This window comes from Oryctolagus cuniculus, chromosome 8 (assembly GCF_051225735.1).
Source record: "Oryctolagus cuniculus isolate XC-2025 breed Fujian yellow rabbit chromosome 8, ASM5122573v1, whole genome shotgun sequence".
NCBI lineage: Eukaryota > Metazoa > Chordata > Mammalia > Lagomorpha > Leporidae > Oryctolagus > Oryctolagus cuniculus.
The window spans coordinates 20,721,161-20,748,058 of NC_142874.1; the positions used below are offsets into that span (position 1 = coordinate 20,721,161).

General features: G+C 39.1%; 1 protein-coding gene across 1 annotated transcript in view; it reads left to right on the forward strand.

The window, feature by feature from the left end:
- Positions 1–26,898, forward strand: part of LOC149124891 (tolloid-like protein 1) — a 342,676-nt gene that overhangs the window by 131,826 nt on the left and 183,952 nt on the right. The window lies entirely within an intron of this gene.

Genomic DNA, 26,898 nt, shown 5'->3' on the forward strand with positions numbered 1-26,898 from the left:
AGTTCCCCAAGACTGAAAATGTTTGTGGGTTTTTTACAATAGATCTTCACAACATGTGAAAGAAGAACTGAAAGGAGAAAAAATATGCAGTATTATATTTGGGGAATTCAACATTCCTTTGTCACTAATTGATGGAACATATATACACAGACAAAGAGAAAATGCAAGTGGAAAGCCTGAATGAATCATTAATCAGTTTGCCCAGTTGACATTTACAGAGTATTTTATCCAACCATGACAGACTGCTTGTCCTTATCAGATATACCTGGGATATTCACCATGATATACCACAGAATCACAAAAAGCTTATTAAATTAAAAATGGAAATTAGTGAAATTATGTTGGACTATAATTGAATCATAGTAGAAATTAATAAGCAAAAAGGTATATTTCAGTAACAAATGTTTGAAAATATTAAATAATGTAAACACCATTCCAATAAGTAATCCATGGGCCAATGAGAAAAGGCAGAGGAAAATAGGGAATATTTTAAATTGAAATAAATAAATATTCAACATACCAAAATGCTTATAACATAGCTAAAACAATTTCAGAGAGGGATTCATTATGTTAAATAATTATTTAACAAAACACTCTCAGATCAATAACTTGAGCTTTTACTTTCAGAATCTAGAAAAAAGAGGAGAAAACTTGAAGTAAGCAAAAGGAAAATATCAAAAAGACTAAATAGAAAGTCTTTCCAATTCAAAAGGGACGAACATCAGAGGAAAATCAGTGGAACCAAATGCTGATTCTATGGGGAAAATCAACAAAACTGATAAAGTTTTAGCTAGATTGAACAAGTAAAAATAATGAATAAGTGGATTATAAACATCAGAAATTGAAATTGTGGGGATAGTGCTTGCAATGCTGGAATCCCTTATTGGAGTGCCAGTTGGAGTCCTAACTGCTCCACTTCTGATCCAGCTCCCTGCTAATGTGTGTGGGAAAGCAGGGGATGATGACCCAAATGCTTGGATCCTTCTACCCATGTATGATACCAGGATGGAGTTTCTGGTTCCTGGCTTGGGCCTGGCCCAGACCTGCTTGTTGTGGCCATTTGGAGAGTAAACCAGTGGATGGAAGGTCTCTCTTTATCTCTCTCTCTCTTTCTTCCTTCCCCCCATCTTTCAAATTAATTAGATAATTAATTAATCATAAAAAGAAAGGAAAACATGGCTACAATTACTGATTCTGGAATCACTAAAGCAGGAAACTACAAAAGTTCCATGCATGAGATTTTGACATTTAGATGAAAGAGATCAATTCCTTGAAATACAGACACTACAAAGAAGAAGTGATAACCTGAGGGGCCTACATATATTATGGAAATCAGACTAGTGGTTAAAACTCTTCAAAGACAAAAAACTGTAGGTGCAGCAGGGCTAGGATTTAGGGTAAGGAATTGGATAGTAGGCAAATCAGGGCTGGGAAGAGTATGGTCCAAACAAAGGATTATTGCACCCAGGGGAAAGTATTGCACCTGATAGCAGAAGTGGGAAGGAATCCTGACAGTAGCTCTGTTTTGGTCACAGTTGTCCCATGCACAGTGAATACTAGGTGATATTTCTCCAGTGGACCACTAAGGACATGCAGGTGGGGAATGTAATCAGAGTTGCATTCAAGAAGATCTAGGTGATCTTTGGAGAGGGAGTCTGAGAGGACCACATGTCCTGTGTTGAAGGAAGGGCTGGGGCAGGCAGTTAAGAATGCCTGCATCCCAATCAGAGTAGCAGTGTTTGGTCAATGGCCAGCCTCCAGTTCCAGCTTTCTGTGAGTGCAGACCCTGGGGAGGCAACAGGTAATGACTGGAGTACTTGGGTCCCTGCTGCCCATGTGGAAGCCCTAGATGGAGTTCCCAGCTTATCATCTGGCCTGAGGCAGCCTGGCTGTTTTGGGCATGTGGGAAATACAACAGCGAATGGAAGATCTCTGGCTGTATGTCTCTGTGTCTCTTTTCCTCAGAAATAAATATGCAAAAGTACTCAGGGGAAAAAGGGCTATGTTACATGTATTACATCACTGAAACAGTGCCTTTGTGGAGGGGAAGGATTTTTGACTTGCAAGTTGTTGTGCCCTGGTAGACAAGACAACCCTCTTCCAGAACTGAGTGGTTCTCTGAGCTCCTGTGTTCCAGACTACAGTGAAATGTCGTCAGGCGATAAACGCGGGCATCTCATTGTACTCCAGAATTTTAGTTCCAGTGTTGTCCCTTTCCATAAGGCTAACTGGTTACAGTTAACGCATTGTCATTATTCTTGTAGCAATGCTGTTGATCTTGAAAGACTACAGTGCTAGAACACTGCTAACCTACTTTGTACTATCCAATTGTGCAGTCCCTTAGTAGCCACTGGATTATTGGTTCCAGGAACCCCATGACACCAAAATCTGTAGATTCTCAACTCCCTTGTACAAAATGGTGCAGTATTTGAATATAACCTGTGAACATTCTCTGGTATACTTTAGACCATCTCTATATTACTTGTACTACTCAATACTGTGTAGGTGCTGGGCAAACAACAAATACTGTGCAGGTGTTATATAAATAGATCTTTGTAAAAATTAAGAGTGGGGATATGAGAGGGAGGAGGAAGAAGGGTTGGAGCATAGCAGGCGGGAGGCAGGATTTGGTGGGAAGTATCACAGTGGTCCTAACTTTGTATATAGGAAATACATGAAACTTGTATACCTTAAATAAGATTTTAAAAAAAGAAAAACATCTGTGTATGTTCAATGCAGATGCAATTTTTTGAACAAATATTTGTGATCTGCTTGAATCTGTGCTTGTGGAATTTGGGAATATGGAGGGCTAACTATACTTTGTGCAGCATTCTACTTATTTTCGCTTCTTGTTACAAATCTTAGCAACTGTTCTATCTTTTGTAAAGGTAGCTCTGGACAGGGAGAAACAAAAAATTGAATTTTTGAAGTTAGCCATAGTACCTGTAGTATAAACATTTTTCATGTGATTCAAAATGGAGAATTTCCCAGTTATCAAATTGTTCTAACAAACTCTACAGTTTTGGGCAAGTAAGGAAAATACAAGATGATGCTCTTCCAAATATGACAGATACTAAAGAATTTTTATTAACTTTCTATGGTAATTTATGTTTTTCCATATTCCTGATCTTTATATTATGAAATATTGTGGATCAGATATCACCATATAAAAATTGTACGATTTCAACAAAGTACTTGGAATATTTATTTATTTATTATTATTTTTCAAAGATTTATTTATTTATTTGAGAAGCAGAGTTACAGGCAGACTGAGTGGTCTTCTGTCTACCCGTTCACTTCCTGAGTGGCTGAAACGGCCAGAGAAGGACTGATCCAAAGCCTGGAGCTTCTTCTGGGTCTCCCATGCGGGAGCAGGTGCAGGGGCCCAAGCCCTTGGGCCATCCTCCACTGCTTTCCCAGGCCATCAGCGGGGATGCTGGATTGGACAGGAACTGGCGCTCATATGGGATGCCAGTGCTTCAGGGGGAGGCTTGACCTACTATGCCCCAGTGCCGGCCCCACTTGGATTATTTAAATGATACTGTGTTTTAGGTGTGTTTTATGGGGAGAGAGAGAGAGAGAGAGAGAGAGAGAGAAACGGAGAGAGAAGGAGAGAGAGAATGGGGGAGATGGAGTGGAGAGAAGCCTCATCCACTGGTTCACTCCTTAGATGTCCGCAGCAGCAACTGAGGCTGGACTGTGGCTGAAGCTGACAGCAAGGAACATTGTCCAAATCTCCCCCGTGGAGGGATGGCAAGAACCCAGTTTCTTCAGGAATCACTTCTGCCTCCCAGCATTAGGAAGCTGAAGTCAGAAGCTGGAGCTGGAACTGGGAATGAAACCCAGCTGAAAACTGTTCCCTGTATTCTAGGTTTCAAGGAAAACTTGTTTGGGAATGAATTCTAAATTGTGCTTTTAACTTGATATTTTAACAGTGCTTTGAGTAATATAAGGCGAAGTGAGCAAGGAATTAAAATTCTGCATTTTAAGATAGCACTCTTAAGTTTGTGGCCTGAGACATCCCAATGAGTAAGTGTCCTTGGAGATTGATGGCATCAAATGGACTGAAGGATTTGAAAACCCAAATAAATGAAGATTATAGTTTCAAGACACTGAGTGCCTTCTGACGACATATATAGTCACTGTCTGAAGTATTCCAATTTATTAGTAATCCATAGAAAACACAATATAATTGATTTCCAAAATACCTATGTTAACCCTCTCATCATTCTTGTCACTGGGGTGCAGGAAACCAATATTAAGGCAAAATGATTCAATTATTTAAAGGAAAAATTTCATTTTTTTATTTCAAATTATAGTAGACTAATTGCCTCCACTAAACTTCAAGAATAAGTTTGCCTACCTCAGTGCCCCCTCCTTCCTTCCTTCCTTCCTTCCTTCCTTCCTTCCTTCCTTCCTTCCTTCCTTCCTTCCTTCCTTCCTTTCTTTCTTTCTTTTTTTTTTTTGACAGGCAGAGTGGACAGTGAGAGAGAAACAGAGAGAAAGGTCTTCCTTTGCCGTTGGTTCACCCTCCAATGGCCGCCGTGGCCGGCGCACTGCAGCCGGCACACCGCGCTGATCCGATGGCAGAAGCCAGGTACTTATCCTGGTCTCCCATGGGGTGCAGGGCCCGAATGATGTACAGTCAAAACGAAGGTCAGAATAAGACGCTAAAAGCACTTGTTGCATTGTGGAGGTAGGGCCTCGAGTATCTGTTTTAACTCCATGATCATGAGCATCCTGGTAAAAGGGTGACTGACTTCTCTGGACACTGAACCAGGGCTTTGGGCAGCAGAGGATGTAGCGTGTGAAGCAGTGAGTGTGTCTGGGATTTGTCCTTTGCTGTTTTTCAGCATCGTCCGGGTTCTCACCCAACCTGCAGTTTTCAGGAACCAAGAGGCCAGATGGACAGCCTATGCTCCTCACGTACCTTGGCTCCCCCACGATCCTCTTCTCCATCTGGAGTCCGCTTAACTTTGCCAACACTGCAGTGCCAGAGTGATCTTCTACCTGTCTCTGCAAGCTGTGTTCTCTCGTTGGGACATCTATTTATATAGCACCTCATGCTGCAACACCCAGCTGGTTGTGTTGTTGTTGCCTCCTCTTTGCAGAGATGTTAACTGCATTGGCATTTTTTTCTTCATTAGGAAAATACCTTTGAGATAGGTCACCCATTTGCTATTTGTGATTTTTTTTTTTGTACAAATGAAGACAGTGAATTTTTCACGTGGTTTAGTCAAGGACACCAGGCTAGTTATTTGCACACTTCTCTTTAACAGTAGGACAGAATTTCTCTTAAATCACTATTTGCACCTTTTATTAGGGAGAAGGTATTTCTGAAATGGAGTTATGGGGTTGCTAGCATTTTAAAATTGAAATTAATTCCAATGGAGAATTGTTGTAAGATTCTAGGCCCAGGAAGGGATCCTGTGGCAACATCTTGTGTAATAAAGGGTTAACATATTTTCTTGGAGGGAAGCAAAAAAACTTTCCATGAAGTGATATTTGTTATCAAACTTTGGTGCTCACCTAATTTATTTCTCTATTTCAAACTTTTCTCTGGCTGGAATTTCTCAGTTGGATACTTACTATTTTTACTTTTAAACTCAAGATTTATTTTTATGATGTCTTATTTGAGACATTATTTAACTCCTGAAACAACAGTTGGCCTCTTTCCAGGTTTTCCTAATTGGATTTGTGCAAGAATGATGCAAAGACCTACAGAATGTTTCCCAGGGAAGCTGGGGGATGCCAAAGGATACGGGGCAAGGGAGCTGTTACGAGTGCTTTTGATTAAGATAGACCATAAATATTTGTCAAAAACACTCAGAATACTCACACATGGAAAACGGAATTAAAAGATACATTTTTATTTTGGAACAAAAGATTTTGAAATCCGTGCATCATCCTTTCACAGTGCACATTTTCCATGAACTTTTTGAAGACACTTTGGATTTCAGAAATATTTTGTAGCAAAATAACTGAGCTTAACATTTTAACTCCATTTTCTACAAACTTCCTGAAGTATGCTTGTGCATTTGAGAAGTACAGAAGGATGAAATGTAGGTAAAGGGTACAAACAGGACTAATGAAGATGTTGGTAACATTCTGGAAAATATTGATGGACTCATGAAGAGATAAATGGAAGAAAACATGGCCACAACTTAATGATTGTCCTGGTGTGAGGAGGACAACCAAGCTAAGCAGAGTACTTTAAAAGTGTGATAGCAATAGAAGAAAAAGGACCAGAGAGTCCGATAGTCTAGGGGTTTAAGATTCAGTATTTCAGGCCGAGTCTGTGACATGAACACATATTTGGCTTATAGTTTCTTCCATTCTGATCTTTTCACTACTGTCTCTTTCACATATTTTCTTTGTCAGGGCGAGTGAGGGAAATTATATTCTCTTTGTAGCTCAGAGACGGTTGAATTTATGTTCTGCAGATTTAAGATTTTTATAGTACGAATTGAAGATTGGCAAGGTAATCAGAAAAGACAATACAGGGAGTAAACGAGATACACTGTATTATTGGAAGGCTGGAAGGCTTGCAAGTTTCTGCAAATTATCATCGTGGAGAAAAGGAAGTGTGTAGCTCATTGGGTAAGTGTGTAGCCCATTGGCTAAGTGGTGAGAGAGGCTAGATCTCCCTGCTGGCTGCTCTCAGGGTTGTGGGTTTGCTGCAGTTGTTCTTGGCTTGAGCGTGAACCTGATGATGTGAAAAAGGGTGGTTGGGGAGAAATAGGAGGGAGAAACGAGATACCAATCCTGTAGCATGTGATCAGAAGCAGCAGCCATACTGAAGTAATGCATCTGCCAGAGTTCTGTTGTCATGGACTCCTACAGAGAATTGTCCATGTGCTGTACTGTTTGCCAGAACTCCAAACTTTTAAGCTGGATATGGCACAGTCCCACTAAGATTTTACTACCTAATGGGGACACATAGCATAGCATATACATGACAATGAATTAAGTGCTTTCAAAGAAATACATCAGGAATAGAATTGTAGTTAAATATTTGTACTCTGAGATCAGACTGTCTGGGTTTGAATCTGTTCTGTGATTTTTCTCTTAGGCTGAGTTTCTTTATCAGTTTTTCACAGTTGGGAAGATAACTGGACTAAATAGTAGGCTGATGTGTAAGAATTCTTGTAATTTCCTATCTTTGTGTTTGCCACATATAGTGAGTTAGCTAAGAGGATAAATAAGAACAAAGTTTATTGAGAGCAACATTGTGATATGCAATCTATTAAGGCCTCAACACTTCTAAACCTCTGTGTGTGTGTATGAGTGTGTATGTGTATGTGTGTGTGAGTGTGTGTGTTAATGTGTGTGTGAGTATGTGTATGAGTGTGTGTGTATGTGTGTGTGAGTTGTGTGTGTGTGAGTGTGTGTGTTAATGTGTGTGTGAGTATATGTGTGTGTGTGTGTTTGGGCACAATGGGTAGAAGAGCTCTGACTTTAAGGTTGTCAAACAGATCTAGGCTGTAGTTCTGCCCTTAAAGCTCTTGAGTTGTGACTTTGATAAAATTTCTCTTATTTTTAGCCTCCTCATATATTGTAATTCATAAGGGTATTAAAGAGACTCTAGAAAAATATAGTCAGAAGCAAATAAATAAGCCCATCTCAATTATCCTTGCACAATTTGGGGCATTTATATTTTTTAATTCAGTATATGAAATTATGTTGAGTGAGGTTATTGGTTATCTTTTTAGAATTGCACCTATGAAATACATGAAATCTGTTTTCTTTATATTAGCAAAAAATTTAAAATCTAACACTATGACCAAATAAAAAAGGGAAAAATAATTTAGATTTCTCAAATTGCCTTTTTATTCTAGCTATGGCTATTTCTCTGTTTAATTAGATTAATCAAAATCTAAATTTAGACATATCATGTTGAGGTATATTTGAGGACTATTCAAATGTTTGTGGAAAATGCATAATATAGAAAGACGGTGTATGGATCTCAAAAGCTTTTGCAACAAAAAAATTTAGTTTTAATTCCATGTTTTCATGAACATTTTGAAGTCCCTTCATGTAGACTCCAAACAGATATAATTTATTTCATGAAATGTTTGGATAATTTTGGTGGGATTGTACTTACCTAAAATATCCTGCATGTCCAAATTTCTTTATAAAAGATTTTATCAACCCACATGTACTCTGAAGGCAGAGTGAGAGCTAATTCAAACCTCTAGAGCATATGTTTGGATCTTGAAGTACATGAAGGTCGCCAGCATCCAATAATTTGATGAGGGATGTTTATTTACCCAGAGTACTAAGAAGCACCATGGTTTTTTGAGGGGCAGAGTAACATGTATTTGAGATTTCAAGGTACAAGGGTGAGAGGAGAGGGATCTTACCACAAACGACCTGAATGAAGACAAAGGGCAGAACTAAACCTTTGTTCATGAGACTCTGGGTGGTGGATAAGAGTGGAGCCAGAGAGGTAGCCTGACTTTAAGGTGCGGAGGGCTGTCCCCACGGGATCCATGAGGATCACCCAGTGGGCTGGTTATCATGGAGATTTACGGGTGCTATCTTCACAGCATGTGTTCCAATGGATTGGAGGTTAGGCTCAGATATCCAGTTTTTTCTGTCTCCCAATGAGTTCTAATACATATGATCCAAAGCTCACACTTGGAGAAATAGTGCCAGGGAAGATGGACACATTTATGGAGCATTTTGTGCCAAGTGTTCATGTTAAAAATGTTTTAGGAAGATTAATTTGGTGGAGTGGCACATGGAGGCCAATATGCGAGCTACTAATTAGTTCAGCTACGAGGTGATGAGAGCCTGGCAAGTGTTGACAGGAGGGTTAGAAAAGACAGAAAAGTTACCAGGGGTGTGTAGAGGAGAGGCAACCCAACTCGATGATTCACTTTAAGCAAGGGATAGAGCAATCACAAAGCTGATGTGAGATATTACAGGGAAGGAAATAAATTTTATCTGGTCATAATTAGGTTGATTTCTGTTTCAGGTTTATTGGGGAGTTAAAATAACATAGTGATAAAATGCCTGGATTAGCGTTCCACCCTTTCTACCTGAGATGGGTTTCTTTGCATCACTGGACTTTAGTAATCTTATCTGTAAGAAGTGTAGAACAACCTCACGGAGTAGTTATGTACACACTGAGCATTTTTTTTTTGCACCCTACTCTAAGTTGTAAACATCAGGGAAGAGCTGTCTGAATACTTTGCTTGTCTTTAGTCAAAGGAAAAAAAATTAATGTATTTTTACATATCATTTTTTAAAAAAACAACACAGAAGTTCCAAACAAGAAGCATACAACAAAGTTTCTTCAATAAGCTTGACTACTTGTGAGGAAGTATGATGTTAGTAATCACTATGTTGTATCCCTACAGGACTGGTGTTCTTGTGATGGTGCACAAGTTGTTTCTAGGCCAAAGGCCATCAAAGGACACTTTTTCTCTGCCCAGTTCCGATTTGGAACTCTTATTCCCAGTTGCTAACTCATGAGTTCTCTGCCTAGAGACATCAATCAAGCAAATGACTAAAGAAAAAAATGGTGCTATTTCACTGCTGCATAGGGGAGTATTATAAGTTTCAGATTCAGCTCTTATCCCGTTGTAGCTCAGAACCATTTTTGTCAAGCTTGTTTTATTAGATACATGAATATTAAAATGAATATGGAGGTATTGGCTCCTTCTCAAAGAAAAATCCAAGTCAGCTCAGCCTTATTCATGGCCTAAAGGGGGAAGATGATGAATTTTGTTTTGTCAGTGTCTTGTAAGGAAAAATATTTCAATCATGTTTTCTACCATCATGTCATTTTTTTTTCAATCCATGAGATCAGAATTGTTGTAGTAACTCATTTAAAAAAAAGCAGAGTTCCTAGTGCCATGTTATTGTTCCAATAGTTATGATGACCTCCGTAGAGAACTGTGATACCACAGGTCAGAGAAATGCCTCTTGTGGTTTGGAAAAGCTACTTTCATTGCTGCCTGGGTGGTGAAAAGAAAGAATACATATGTGTGTGTGTTAAGCATTGGGAAACCTGGAAATGTTTTGAGCTTGGCAAAATAAAATTACACATTGAAATGTTTTGTGTTTAGTAAAACTCAAAACATATTTTGAGAACTGCTTTCTCACTTAAGTTTATATCTCTAGGTATATTAAGTCCTATTACTTTTTTTCTGATTCATTTCCAATAGTTTATGAGATTTCTGATAACCATGGGCCTTTTTCTTTGAACTTGGATATTTTGTCTTGCCAATATTACATCGCATTCTAGTCCAGAAAGTCTGAGTCCAGTTAAATATTCCTAATTTGGGCCTTGTTGGTTGGCCAGATATCACTAGTCGTTTCCATTGTGTTTCTTTTTAATTGTATTGAAATAGATAATTAGTCTGCATTACCGTTGCATACATCATCTGACCGCTACATGTTTCTGTGGATATTCACTTAGAAAGAGTTCATGACCCTGCATAATTAACATCGGGGTTCTCTAGTACTTTTATTTGTTGACATCAGAGTGCATAACATCATATGTATTTGTATGAGACTACCTCACAAAGGTTGGAGGAAATAGAATTAAAATATAAGCTTATCTGAGGCAACACAATGTTGAAATCCATGCATATGAGTGATCTTTAGAAAGTTCATGAAAACTATGTCATGAACAAATACACATGGAGTTCAATTTTTTTTATGCCCAAGTAACTTACTTCTAATTCTCTTTTTCCATGAGCATTTTGAAGTACTTTCATACATAAAAACTCACACACATACACAGATAATTTTAAATGCTTCATTCATGTTGACTATTTCAGGTGGACTTCACAGTCAACAATTCCAGCATTTCTAACCCAAGTTTTGAAAACAATATATTGAAATTTTTCTCTCTCTGTTCTCAATAGATTATAAGTCACAATAGCAAAATGGTATAAATTGATTGTGTTGTTGTTGTTATTGTTATTTTAGGGATTACCTAAAAAATTACTCAGGGTCTGCTTTTTTCTACTTTTCAGGGATGTGTGACATTCTTGATGTCATGAAAATAAGCAAGAGCACACACATTCAGAATTGTTAATCACTCTACTTGACTGGAATTTTTCATATCGTAATGTGGAAAAACATTGACCCTTTGAAAAATCTTGTTTGTACATTAATACTAAGGCACATAGTTATATTAATTTGTGAGCAGTTGTTATTCCTAGATAGACTCTAGGATGTGATGTTATATGTATAATTTTATAGGAAAGTACAGTTCCCACACAGATTTTCATCCTTTGTAGCTCCAAGGGAATTAATTAGGATTAAATACATAAACCAAGAAGAATTAAGAGCAAGTTTCATTATTTTGTAAGCTATAAACACTGAACTTTTAATGAGTGTTCTAAGGCCATCAAATGTAAAACTTTATCACTCATATAAAATACATTTTAATATAGTCACAAAGTCATAAAAATTATGGTAGTATACAAGTCCTATGAGTTTGTTTGACAGAGATTTAAAACAAAAGTTTGAAAAAATGGTGTATTTGCAACAAAACTGATATACATGAACATTTCTCTCTTTTTTTAAAAAAAAAAATAGCTCCCAGGCCGGTGGCTCACTTGGTTAATCCTCTGCCTGTGGTGCCGGCATCCCATATGGGTGCTGGTTCTAGTCCCGGTTGCTCCTCTTCCAGTCCAGTTCTCTGCTATGGCCCGGGAAGGCGGTGGAGGATGGCCCAAGTGCTTGGGTGCCTGCACTGGCATGGGAGACCAGGAGGAGGCACCTGGCTCCTGGTTTTGGATCAGCGTAGCTCCAGCCATAGTGGCCATTTGGGGGGTGAAACAACGGAAGGAAGACCTTTCTCTCTGCCTGTCTCCTTCACTCTCTAACTCTATAAAAAATTAGCTCCCATATGTAATGTAGAACATACAGAATTTGTCTTTCCATGTCTGGCTTATTTCACTCAGATGTCTTTCGGTTCTAACCATTTTGTGGAACGTGATAGCATTTAATTCTTTGTCGAAGCTGAATATTCTGTTGTGCATTTATTTACACACACCTCATTTTCCTTATGTATTCATCTGATGATAGATACCAAGGTTGACTCAATATTTTAGGCTGTTGTGAACAGTGCTGCCATAAATGTGGAGTAGGCATCTCTTTGATAAAATGAGTTCTTGTCTTTTGGGTATATACCCAGTAGTGGAATTACTGGATCATATGTCCAATTCTAGTTTTTTAGACAGCTCAACATACCATCTTCCACACTAATTTATATTTGCACCAATAGCAGATAAGTCTTCCCCTTACTCCACATCCTTGCCAGCATTTGTTGTTGTCTTTTTGTTAATAGTCATTCTCACAGGAACGACGTGATATCTAGTTGATTTTAATTCCACTAGTGATATTGAGCATTTTTTAGCATATTTGTTCACCATTTGTTATTCTTTTTAGAACTATTAAGATTATTTACCTATTTCCTAACTGGACTGGTTACTTTCTTGTTGTTGAGTTTTTTTCTGAGTTGTTCATATATTATGGATATTAATCCATTGTTGGACAAGAAGAATGCAAATATTTTCTCCCATTCTGCCAAATGCCTCTTCACTTTATTGATTGTTTTCTTTGCTGTGCAGAAGCTTCTGTGTTTTGGAAATATTAGAAGAGCAATTCAGGAGGAGAACGAAATAAAGGGCATCAAAGTTGTAAGGCAGGAAGTAAAAATACCCATCTTCACAGATGACATGATGTTGTGCATGGAAAAACCTAAACACTCCACCAAAAAGCTCTTAGAACTGATAAACCAGTCTAGTCACAGCTTACAAAATAAGCATACAGAAACAGTAGCATTTTTTGTTTGTTGTTCCCAGAAACCTTTTATTTAAGGCATACAAACTTAATGTACTTCATAAACACAACTTTAGGAACATAATGAGTCTTCCCACCATACTCACACTCCCACCCACACTCCCACCCTTCTTCCTCCTTCCTCTCCTATTCTAATTCTTATTTTTTATAAGATCTATTCTCAACTAACTTTATATACATAAGATTAACTCTATACTAAGTAAAGAGTTCAACAAATAGTATGAAAAAAAACTTACTCAATAGTTGAGATAAGGGCTGTTCGAAGTCATTGCCATCTCAAAATGTCAATTTCACTTCTACAGATTACCTTTTAGGTGCTCTATTAGTTACAACAGATCAAGGAGAACATATGTTATTTGCCCTTTGGGGGCTGGCTTATTTCACTAAGTACAGTGTTTTCTAGTTTCATCAATTTTTGTTGGCAAATGGCAAGATTTCATTTTTTACCATTATATAGTATTCCACAATATAGATATCCATAATTTCTGTATTCAGTCTTCAGTTGATGGAAATTTGTGTTGGTTCCATATCTTTACTATTGTGAATTGTTCTGCAAGAAACATGGGGGTACAGATAAGTCTTTCCATGCTGATTTCATTTCTGATGTGTAAATCCCCAGGAGTGGAATGGCTGGGTCATATGATAGGTCATATTTAGAATTCTGAGGTTTCTTTATACTGTATTCTATAATGGCTGTGCCAATTTATATTTCAACAATGTATTAGGGTACCTTTTTCCTCATGTCATTGCCAGCATTTATTGTTTGTTGACTTCTGTATCAAAGCCATTCTAAATGAAACCTCATTATGGTTGTGAATTACATTTTCCCGATGGCTAGTGATCCTGAGCATTTTTTCATGCATCTATTGGCCATTTGGATTTCCTCTTTTTAAAAATGCCTATTCAAGTCCTTTGCCCATTTCTTAACTGGGTTGTTTGTTTGCATGTTGTTTCTGCAGCTCTGTATATTCTGTTTATTAATCCTTTATCAGTTGCTTAGTTTGCAAATTCTCCCATTATGTCGGTTGTATCTTCACTTTGCTGAGTGTTTCATTTGTAGTGCAGAAGCTTCTCAATTTAATGTAAAAGCAATATGTCAATTTTGGCTTTGATTGCTTGTGCCTCTGGAGTCTCCAAGAATTCTTTGCCTAGGCCAATGTCTTGCAAGGTTACCCAAATGTTTTCTCATAATTTGAAGGTATCAGGTCAAAGGTTTAGATATTTTGTCCATTTTGGGTAGATTTTTGTGTAAGGTGTAAGGTGGACATCTTGTTTTATACTTCTGCATGTGGAAAACTAGTTTTCCCAGCACCATTTGTTGAAGAGACTGCCCTTGCTCCAGAGATTGGTTTTAGCACCTTTGTCAAAATAAGTTGGTTGTAGATATGTGAGTTGATTTCTGGAGATTGCTAATCTGTTCTATTGGTCTACAAGTCTGTTTTTACATCAGTGTCAGGGTGTTTTGATTATAACTGCCTGTAGTATGACTTAAAATCTGGTATTGTGATACCTCCAGCTTTGTTTTGTTGTATAAGATTGCTTTTGCTGTTTGGGGTCACCTGTGTTGCCATATGAATTTCTGCATCACTTTTTCTGTATCTGAGAAGAATGCCCTTGGTATACTAATTGGTATCACATTGAATCTGTAAACTGCTTTTGGTGCACATTTTAGAATCTTTTTTTTGACTATAATGTGTCATGGTGAAGATCTTTTCTGATCATGTCTGTTGGAAGTTCTATGTGCCTCCTGTACTTGGACATCTCTTTCTTTTTACAAATTAAGGAAGTTTTCTGTAATTATTTCACTTACAAGGTCTTCTAATCTATTCTCTCTTTGCAAGCCTTCAGGAACTCATAATAGCCGTATGTTGGGTCATTGATAGTATCTCATAAATCTCCAACACTGTTTTTCCTTTTTCTAATTTTTCTGACTGTAAAATTTCCAGAGATTTGTCTTCTGGCTCAGATAGTCTTTCTTCTGCCTTACTGAGTTAATTATTAGGGTTTTTTGCCACATTTTTTATTTGCTCTATTAAATTCTTCATTTCCAATATTTCATTTTGATTTCTCTTTAAAATCTCAATTTCATGGGAAAATTTTTCTATCTAGTCATTACAGATTTCTTTAATTCAGGGGTTTACTTCTGATTAAATCTAAGCAATCTTACGTTCAATATTTTGAATTCTGTTTCTGTATTTCTTCAGTCGCTTCATCTTCACATTCTAGTATTGAAGTGTTGCGTTCCTTTGGGGATGTCATGTTCTCTTCCTTTTTCTTGTTTCTTGAATTGCTGTGTTTATTTCTAGGCATTTGTGGAGATACTTGTTTTTCCCCTGTGATGGCTTTTATCTTTGGACTATGCCTCAGTGGTTTACTGGAGTGTGCTCTTTTTTAGTGAATACCCAGGGACATGTGCTGGGTATAACCAGGGGGCTCTGTTCAGTACTCCCGGTTGAGGGGAACGTCCAAAGTGACACCAAGTTAGGTGTGGTAAATCTCTCTCGTTTTTATCATATGGGAGATATATATGGTCAGCTCTTTTGGTGTAGTCTCATGCTCATTTCCTCTCCTTTAAGGAGAACAATGCCTGGGCGCTAGCCCCACTGGGTATAATATTTATCCACACTGCCACAAGAACCACTCAAAGAATCCATGAGTTTCCCATTGTGTGAGCATGAATCCCACAGCAATGATCCTCATCAGGAAATCAGGGAGCCTCAAGTGTGTGGAACTGCCCATCGTGAGCGCCCAAAGGCCCAGCCATGCCCTGCACCCTCTCACACAGCCAGTGTTTTCACAGGCCCAACACATAAGGCTCCCACACTCATGAGCACCCAGCGCCCTGTCAGTGCTTCCAGGCAGACTCAGGTGTCTCCTCTCAGCTGGTTGCTGGGGGCACAGGCATGAGCTGGCACAGCTGTTATGTATGTCTAAAATGGTGCCTGCCCACTGTCAGCTAGCTACAGGATGCCGGTGCTGGGTTGTTGGGGACAAAGAAACTTGCCCCTCTCCCTTTTTCTCTTCTAGATTGACAGGTACCCTGTCTCCCGCAGGGCTCCAAACAAGACTCACACCAGGCTCTTCTCGCAGCTTTATCGCCAGTGGCGTGGGCTGCTGCAGTCTGGTCTCACTTCACTCTCCAACGCTGGTGCTGAGCTCTCAGCTGCTGGGGTCCTGAGTTGTGTGGGTCTACATCGTCCACATAGATCCACAGTGTCCCTCTAATTGCATGGAGTTTCCTCTGCACTTTTCTCTCTAACTCTTCCCCGAGATTGCACTTTCTCCACTTTTTTTTTTTTAACTATCTTCCCCTAGACTAGAGCAGTAAGCTCCCTCCCTATTCTACCATCTTGGAATTGATTTCAACAGCAGCATTTTTATACATCAGTGATGAACTTGCAGAAAGAGAAATCAAGAACGAAATGCCATTCATAATAACCACAAAATTCAAATATTTAGGAATAAATTTAACCAAAGAAATGAAAGATCACTGTAATTAAAATTATGAGACATTGATGAAAGAAATAATCAAGAATTCAAAAAAAATAGAAAAACATTTCTTCCTTTTGGATTGGAAGAATTACTGTCATTAAAATATCTGTACTACTACCCAAAACAATCTACAGATTAAGTACAATCCCTATTAAAATATCAATGACATTTTTAACAGAATTAGAAAAATAATTCTGAAATTCATATGGAATTGCAAGATCCCAGAACAGCTAAACTAATACTGAGCAAAAAAGTCAGGCTACAGGAATCATAATCAATGCCTGATGTCAAATTATACCACAAAAGCTATCATAATTAAAACAGTGTAGTACTGGTATATAAATCAGCACATAAGTAAATGGAATAAAATAGAGAATCCAGAAATTAACTACATACACACAACCAATTGTTTTTTGAGATAAATGCCCAGAACAGACACTGGAGAAAGGATAGTTGTTTCCGTAAATGGTGCTAGCAAAAACTGGATGTAAGTATGTAGAGCAATGAAATTAGAATCCTACCTCTCACCACATACAAAAACCAAAGATACGTCAAAGACGTAAATTTGAGATCTGAGACTATGAAATTGCTAGGAGAAAATGTAGGGGAAACATTACAAGAAAATGGTGTAGGTGATGACTTCTTGGATGAGACTCTCAAAGTATAGGAAAGCAAGGCAAAACTAAACATATGGGAGTATCACATTGTTTAAAAATTTTAAAGGCTTAGTCTTTGCTGATTAATATTTATAATTAGATATTTGTGATTCTCTACATTTGTGTCTAAAGATGCTCAGTTTATAAGTAACATGCTGTAAAAAAACTGTAACAGTGTTGTTTCCTTAAGGAATCTTCCTTGCTTTAATTTCTAACTGTATGAAAGAAGAAGTTCAAACGTACACATTCATACTCATTTTGGAAATGATCCCATGGAAATCCAGTATGATCTTGAACTAGAATGTGGCCAAACATACTGTTCTTAGGCAGTGAATTATTTAAGATATCCAAGCTGCGTTAGATAATATTATTTCCCATGCCCAAGTCTTACTTTCTCCTCACAAAGTAAAAGTTGTAGAAGATTGGGTTTAAAATTTTTTTTTCACAGGTTTCATAAGAATGTTATCATCTAAAAATTTTTTAAGGGAAAGGGTTTATTGGGGAAAACCCAGCAGACTGGAGGGAAGGGGTGAAGAGGGCAAAAGACAAGGAGAGTATAAGAGAGAGACAGAGAGGAGAGGAGCTAGTGAGGAGAGAAGAGAGAGAGCAGAGAGAAAAGAGATGAGAGGGAGAGAGGAGAGGAGAGCAGAGAGCGCAGGGAAGAGAGCGAGGGAGAGGAGTGAGAGGAGGTGAGAGAGAGAGAAGCCAAGAGCCAAAAAGTTGATATTCTTTTAACCACATATGACATGACTCTAGGAATATTACCTTTACTATTTCACTTAGATTTCTTGTTCCAAAATGTGCTTCTTAAAAATGTAATGTTCTATGATTTACATGATTATAATTATTCTGATTTGAAAAATACATAATATACATACAGTTGATTTGGTTTGTTGGAGAGCTAATGTCTACCATATGAAACAGGAATGACAACTCTTGAGGGATTTATCTGTCCAAGGACATACTCTCTGTGGGCAGTATTGGAGTCCCCTTGGCTGATCCACATGGATTACTTAGTGCTGCCCCCTACTCCCACCTCCTTGACCATAACCATCATAGCCCGTAACTTTTGCATTCACAGTCAGTGCTGAGTCCTGTTGGTCCCTCGGCACAACGCACCTGAAGTTCATGGGTAACGACCTTAGCTTGCATGTCAGTGGCATTCTTGCCATGTCTTCTGGTAGAACGACTAACTTCCGTGAACGAAGCTCTCTGAATCCAGAGATACAGAGCCATGTAATTTGAGAAGCTCGGATCTCCAGTGGGTCACTGGGAGTGATGCAGCTCCCCAGCTTTTCTGATCCTAACAAACATTCACTCTTCAAGAATTTGTTAATGTTCTCTTTCTGATTCACTTTTTTTAAATTTTTATTTATTTATTTATTTAGACAGGCAGAGTGGACAGTGAGAGAGAGACATAAAGGTCTTCCTTTTCCGCTGTTTCACCCCCCAATGGCCGCTGCGGCCGGCGCGCTGTGGCCGGTGCACCGCGCTGATCCGAAGGCAGGAGCCAGGTGCTTCTCCTGGTCTCCCATGGGGTGCAGGGCCCAAGCACGTGGGCCATCCTCCACTGCACTCCCTGGCCACAGCAGAGAGCTGGCCTGGAAGAGGAGCAACTGGGACAGAATCCGGCGCCCCGACCGGGACTAGAACCCGGTGTGCCGGCGCCACAGGTGGAAGATTAGCCTATTGACCTATGGTGCCAGCCCTGATTCACTTTTAATGGGCATCTTCCTCTCATGTTCCGTCAGAGGTGGAATATGCGATGAGTCAAACTTGGGCCAAGACTCCATTTCTTAGTTGCTCCACAGTTCCACTCTAACAGGAGACCCAGGAAAGCTCTTGGGTTCCCCAGTGTCATTGCCAATGACCCTCTTTCTGACAACCCCTAAAATGTCTGCGTGTGGTTATCAAAGGGTGTGGGTGTAGGGCTCTCGGTGAAAGGACTGCAGATTCACTGTCTTGTATTCTTTTCATGATGCTTCAAGGTTGCTGCTCTTATAATTCTGTTCCTTCCTCAGCATATAGATTCCAGGTTAGAAAACTAGCTCATATCATGAAGCTGAGGAATATAATTTGTTGAGGGTAATGAGTAACCACTTTTGCTTATCCAGTCTTCATATCTTTTGATTGTGTATGCTGAATGATGCCCTTGGTTAGATGCCCATCCATTTTGTTCCCTAGAAACCTTGTTCTGTAAACTATCTCATAATTTTCTGAAGGTTACAGTTCCTGTATGGGACTACAGCCTTACCATGCGTAACAATAATTGCCCCCATCTGGCTTATGATAACTGAATATTACCTTTTGACCTATGTTGTCTTTTCTTAACCCATAAGTCTTGGTTTATTCATTGTATTTTTCCAGGGAAGGAGAAAGGATGGGGACAGCCAGCATATGTATTACAGAGTGATTAGAAAATGGGAAAAGAAGCACCCAGTATAGCATAAATCAGTCTTCAAATAAGCACACCCCAGTGCGACTTCGTCTTCAGCAACTCAGCAGTGAGTGGAAGAGATTCATGACAAAGAAGACACAAGCTTTCTTACTGCCCCTCTCCATAAATTCAAGAATTCACACAAATCTTTGGTTTCTAGCAGTAAACATAGAGTTACATTTGTCCGTCTCCTATCAAACAATCTTGTGGCCACGTTGACGTAAGTTTCTTACACCTGCAAGAAGTCCTTGAGTAACTTGGAAATACAATCATAATCTTCTTCCTGGTCTCCAAACCCCACTTTTTACACAGAAGTTCCCTAGTAGCTCCTCTTCTTTAGGATACAAATTAGGAAGGTTTGATCCATCCATAAGCATGGATAAATTAAGTTTTTGGTGTGAATTACATCAAGAAATGATTTTGACTCTGGAGGTTGGGGACAAGGGATAGAGGTTTCCTATTTTTCAGGGTTTTTTTTTTTTGCATGAATCCTTTAGAGTTGTGGAGACACCCCAAGAATTAAATGCTTATGTATGGATGTGTTGGTTTCTTTTTATGGATGGAGGAATGGTGAAGTGGGAAGGGTAGGAGTCAAATTTTGAGGACAGAAAATCTAAAATAGGATAAGGGAAGGGGAACACAAGAGAAGATGGTTTCAGATCCCCACTTCAAGAAGAGGGCCCTCGAACTTAATGATCCAGATCCTTTTGCCTGGTGCACAACCTTCTGCCAGAGATGCTTTGGTGCTCTGGCTGTCTTTCTCTCAATACAAAAGGAAGTTTATAAACAATAAAACCCCAAAAGAACATGGAGAAAGGCCAACATGTTATATATACACAAACTAGGCCACCTAGCAATCACCAACATAGAGACTCAGTGAAGTCCTACAAAGTTCAGACAACTAGAGTAACTAAAGGAGGGACAGCACTTGGGGGAGACAGGAACCTAGGACCAGACACACATCACCCAGTGCGTTCTGTTGCATTTGTCATGTTTCAGCACAGCGAGATAGGTTTGCATGATCTCTCAGCATGTAAACAAACCACCTTTTTAATTGTTCAGTTACCATGGCAATAGTAATCACTACTGTCACAGGGCAGGTCACTGGCTCTGCATACCCCTGAGGCTCTCACTTATAGGTCTCCCTGGAAGCCAAGACTTTGGGAAGGTTAAGGATTTTTAATCCTTGCTTCATGATTTTTTTTAAAGATTTATTTATCTATTTGAAAGTCAGAGTTACACAGAAAGGAGAGGCAGAGAGAGAGAGAGAGAGAGAGAAGTCTTCCATGCAATGGTTCACTCCCCAGTTGGCCACAACGGCCAGAGCTGGGCCGATCCGAAGCCAGGAGCCAGGAGCTTCTTCTGGGTCTTCCATGTGGGTGCAGGGGCCCAAGGACTTGAGCCATCTTCTACTGCTTTCCCAGGCCATAGCAGAGAGCTGGATTGCAAGTGGAGCAGCCAGGTCTCGAACTGGCACTCATATGGGATGCCGGTGCTTCAGGCCAGGGTGTTAACCAACCGCTGTGCCACAGCTGGCACCTGCTTCATGATTCTATCTCGGGACATCACATGATGGGTACAGGGGGATTGGTCTTCAAACTCATCCTTACCAGCTCACAATTTTTACACACTCACATTTTTTTACAGCTCATATTTTTACATGTGTACACATACACACACACCCACTCACGCACACACACCTTGTTGTTCATAGTGGGCCTGGCCTAATCTGGTGAGGGATGGATCTGTTATATGAAGCAAAAGACCCGTGTCCTAGGATCAGGCAACCCTAACCATGGCTTCCTCTCTGGCCCTTTCACCTGGCTCAGCCTCTCTTAACTTCTCTGCACTGCCTTGTCCTGATTAGACTAATTTTCAATCTTCTGGGAAGAGGAGATCAAGTCATGGGGAAACCCAATTAACACTTCATCACCTGTGAACCATTTTTAAGGTGGAGGGGGTTTCAAGACAAAACTGGCAAAAAAGCCAGCTCTACTAGGCAAACTAAGGTAGTTCAGTAGCTTCGCACTCCAGATAGTTGCTCTCCATGGTGATAAAAGCAACAAAAGGTTTTCCTGCTGTGCAGACCTGGAGCTGCTGATGACTTATCCCTGAGATTGCCTCATGCACTTGAGAACACAGTGCAGGAATGAGAGCCTTAGATTAAAATGTCAAAAATACAAAACTGGAATATCTATATCAAAAAAAGCAAGTGAACATTCATAAGATAATGTTGTGCAGTTGGCATCCTGGAGAAAGTGGGACCTAAGGCACCATTATCCAAGGGAACAAATAAATAAATCACATTGTCAGAATGGGATAGGAATGAGCTCAGGAGCAGTGAGTCTCCAGCTATCCCCATCCCCTTTTTTTTTCTTTTTTTCTATGTATGTCTATGGGGTTGGGTAGTTGGCCTTAGTTTTTTTTCTCTTTTCTATTTAAGATTTTATTTATTTATTTGAAAGTCGGAAATACAGAGAGAGAAAGAGAGAGAGATCTTCCATCCACTGGTTTACTCTCCAAGTGACTGCAACAGCCAGGGCTGGGCCAGGACGAAGCCAGGAGCCAGGAACTTCTTCCAGGTCTCCCACATGGCTGCAGAGGCCCAACTGCTTGGGACCTCTTCCACTGATGTCTCATGTGCATTAGCAGGTAGCTGGATCAGAAGTGGAGCAGCCAGGACTCGATGGTTCCCCATATGGGATGCCAGCTCTGTAGGCAAAGGCAGTGTCAGGGAAAGCAGTAAGTGTGAACTCTATAGAACAAGTACAATGAGCAGACCCTCTTGGCTGGTATGGGAGCTTGGAGCTCTCTCTCCCATTCCCATAAACTTCAAGATAAGTGATCTCCTAGCTCAGTCATGTACTTCCTGATCATCTAAGTGATGAGAACAGAACTTTACCTGTAACTGGACTTAGTAGTGTACAATGTTATAATTCAAAAGAAAGATAGCTTCCTTTTAGTTGGTAACAAAAGGCATACAGCAGTAACATGCTAGATTAGAAGACTGAAGGATTTGGAAATACTCATTATTTGGAATGGTTAAATATCTAGTATTTTGATTTTAAGGCAAATTTGTCAAATATATAGCCCACCTAGCTTCATTTTTGTGTCATACAACTTATACCTCAATCCATAGTGTATTCTCATTCACAATTTTTGTGCACCAAAATATATATTTATATATTGAAGACATAAGGAGGATTGTTGCATTTCATTTTCCATGAATTTTTTGAAGTACCCTCATATTTATTTCGGGCACTTTGGCATTGAGAATGTACAGGTGGCCCACTTATGCTCCCTATGTGGTCAGCATTTTTTTTTTTTGACAGGCAGAGTGGACAGTGAGAGAGAGAGACAGAGAGAAAGGTCTTCCTTTGCCATTGGTTCACCCTCCAATGGCCGCCGCGGCCGGCGCACCTCGCTGATCAGAAGGCAGGAGCCAGGTGCTTTTCCTGGTCTCCCTTGGGGTGCAGGACCCAAGCACTTGGGCCATCCTCCACTGCACTCCCTGGCCACAGCAGAGAGCTGGCCTGGAAGAGGGGCAACCGGGACAGAATCCAGTGCCCTGACCGGGACTAGAACCCGGTGTGCCGGCACCGCAAGGTAGAGGATTAGCCTAGTGAGCCACGGCGCCGGCATGGTCAGCATTTTCAAAATTAAACAGATGAGTAAAAGCAACATTATGAATTCCAGTGTGTTGGCCAATTATGGATGGAAACAGAGTCAGGACACTGTGGGAAGGGGCATTTCTGGATAGGCTGGATAGGCCTGCAAACTCTCTCTTCCTGTGCTATCAAGTGGTAGCCACACATCAGATATTTAGTGTTAATTCAATCATATTTTCATTTTCCTGAGGGCATTTGGCATGCAAATTTTTTCTCCCAAGATGACTGAAAGGATTTGCTTTTGGCAAAAGTGATTACATTTACTTTGTGTGATCTCTTTTGACAATGTACCATGGACCTCTCCCCAGAAGAGTATGTGGTGTCAGTGTTTATAAAATCATCCATATTTCTTGCATACTTTTTTTTTAAATCACAGACTTTAGCCTCCTTTAAGCTGATCCCTGGATACCAGCTCCAGAATGGAAGGACAAAAGGTTCTTGGGGGTTCAGGAAGTTAGAAGTTCAAGGCTTCTCAGAGTTAGGGTGTAGGAATAATAGTCTTAACATGGCTTATTCTCAATGTCTATTATTTCATGAAGTATGTCTACACTGGGTAATGTAATAAAAGCACTCTCTTTCCTGGTCTCTGATTCTTTTGAAAATTTTCTAGTACATTAAAGGCAAATGACCTTTAGGAGAAAAACAGAACCTGCGGTTTTCTGTGAAGTTTAAAAATTGTTCTTTCTGACATTTAATTTTGGCCTATTGGTTAGCTTCGGCTCCCATTTGACCATAGGAATCCAAGAAGAATTCCAAACAGATAGTAAATATTCTAATTGCACTTGAACATTTCCCTAGAAATTGTCCTTTAGAACCCATTTCCCATATTGTTTTTAGTTCTGATCTCACTAACCTCAAATCACTGTATTAAATGGACCAAATGAACGATAATTCATACTTTTAAAACTTTGCTCTATAACTTTTGTTTTTTGATGTAAAATAAATAGAAAATACCAAATAGAATGGAAAACCAAAAAAACTCTAAATAAGACTTCAGAATCACATATACCACTTTTTCCCTAAATGTCAAATACATAACATACATTTTTCTATGTACAATTAACACACATTGTTATATATACAATGTCCATTGGTCCAGTGCTTTACCAATGCATAAGTAAAACATTTTGGCTTTCAGAAATAGGACACTTAGAATTAGGAAGAAGTGAGTTAAGGAGATTTTCAACCATGTGCCACATAAAGAAAATATTATGCATTTTAAACTATAAGATGTACTGGAAATACTAAAATGTCTTTTTTCTTTATTAATAATATCAAGGTTTAGTGACATATATGGTCTGCAGCACATCACATCTGCACATAAATGAATTGCCTTGGTCAATCATTGTTGCTTACTTTCAAAGAAATATTTGGTTTTCTCCAAGAGCAGTTTATGTCATATGCAAAACTGCCAAACTATTGTGAAGCTGTTAGTTTACCAAAAAAAAATTTTTTTAAAAAAGCAATAAATAAAATGCGTTTATGTACTGCAGAATGGTTTCATCTCCTTCTAAGTATCAGCTAGCCTTGTACCTTTTCCTCTCCCCACTAGTAATGCTTTTGCTTCTGTGAAGTGATTTATACTTGAACTTCTGATCTGTGTTTTATATAATCCATCAAGACAGGAATCCTACTGCATGGGAAAAGTCATTAGGAGGAAATAAAAATCTGAAACACATTGGAGTTTTATTTCACTGGTGCTACTTTTATTATATCAAATGCAGTTCTGACAAGCTACATTCTGCTTGGTTGGATGCCTCCGTTTTCCAGTCAACCGGCTTATTCAGAGAAGAGTGAACGTTCATTCTTGCAGAAAAAAATCCATGCTCCGAAAGAGGATGACAATGATGATCATCTGTTGTAATTGGGAGTTAACAATGCAGGATCTGGGGCTGCTCTTCAGATCTGCTAAATCCGTCTGCATTTTAAGCAGTGGGCTCTGGTTGCTATGCTGTTTTTCTCTCTGCAGTTACCCCTTGCACCGAGAAAGGAAGAGATGGGCTGGGTCTCTGCCAGTTACTGGCCGCAACTCTTTGCATGGTAATACACATGATGTCAGTTTTAAATAACTAGCAAACTCGGATTTACCTTAAATCTTGACAGGTAATATGAAATTCATTTTTATGAAAACCAGCAAGTCGTGCATTGGCAAAATGATTGATTTAGGCAAGCTGGCTTTAGGGAACTTCAGAAAGTTTGTAGAAAATGGAATTAGGACATAAGTTTATTTTGGTGCAAAGAAATCTGAAATCCATGTATAGATTTTTTTTTGTAAAGTACATTTTCCATGAGCTTTTTGAAGACCCCTCATGTTTCTTGGGGTGTCTAGCTTTAGGGACATCCAAACATTCCAGCTTTTTGCTTCGTGTGTATGGAACTGATTAGAATCAGGAATCAATTTCAGGTATCAAGAATAACTTTTGAGTATTGCATTCTCTAAACTCTTCTCTTTGTTTCTATGACAATGAAGATAAGCACATCTTCACTGTAGGAAGCTCACAATAGAAAGGAGAAAAGGATTGAGGAGAGCATTCTAATTCTGATACAGATTTCTCTTACTTGAACTGACAACACACTTTGAGCTAAATTCTGGTTTCTTCTAGATTTCTGCGTAAATCTAATCCCTTCCTTACCTCATGCCAGTTTTATGTGAGGGAAATAAACTGAGTAAATAATTTTATATGACAAAACTTTGATAGAAGCATAAAGGATGGCATAGCTTTTAAGACAAATGTTTACATTTCATGCTGGCTAATTTTGTTAGCTAATGTTTCATGGTGCTAAAAATTCATAAATACTAAAATGCTAATTTAGTAAAAGTGTGACTTGAATAGCCTCGAGTATGTCACTTCCTAAATTTTTATTGCATTTTCCTCTTTTCCCTCTTGGCTTTACAAAATAAGACTGGAAGAAAGTTAAGGACAAAAAAGAAAATTTGTAGAACTGTGTCAAAAACTAAATATTCCAAGTTTTCTAGAAATTTGTCAATATTTTGTTATCTCTTGATTAACTTATTTTCTGTCTTGGGGTTGGTGTGTTTTCTAAAGTTATTGCATTTTCATCTGGCAGCACTAAGGGGTTGGTTGGTCTTGTCTGGACTCAATGAACAAGTAGGCTAATGTGTATTTTTGATCTTGAGACAAGTTTACACATTAGTTATAAATGAATTCTCCCATTACTTCAAAACGATTGGTAGAGCTTTGCTTTATTAAGTAGCAAAACACACCCGGTATAAACATAGAGCAAACTGTCTTTCCACGTTTTAGGGCAGTGATTTTAGGATTCCTGATGATGTGGCCATGCCTTGTTTGTCATTGGAGACCAAAGGCCCGACACTTGGTTGTGGGCTAAATACATGTTGACTTAAGTATTGCTGTTGATAGTTCTATGTGTTGTTGATGGAGATTCTGAGGCAACGCCATCTTTAGGGAAGAGCATTATTTATGGGTGAACTACAATGAATGAGTGGCTGGAAAAGCACAGTATTCTCATGTCTTGATTGCACCTTGCTTTCTCAAATTACCATAGCACATGCATTAGTTGTTACTGCACCTCCTTCCACCTGTCGCTGAAGACATGCTGAGGGCCACAAGCACCCACAGAAAATGCAGGCATTCTCATCAGATTTTCTTTTCTTTGAAAAAACTATTATTTTAATTTTACGATTGAGTGATTTTTAGCATTTTGCCAAATTCACTTTGTATGTAGATACTATATACGTACATATATAAATACTATGTTTCTTGAAAGCCAGGATAGTATTATCACAAACTGTGGGATTTATGGCAGTGATCATACAGTGGGGAAATAAAGGTTT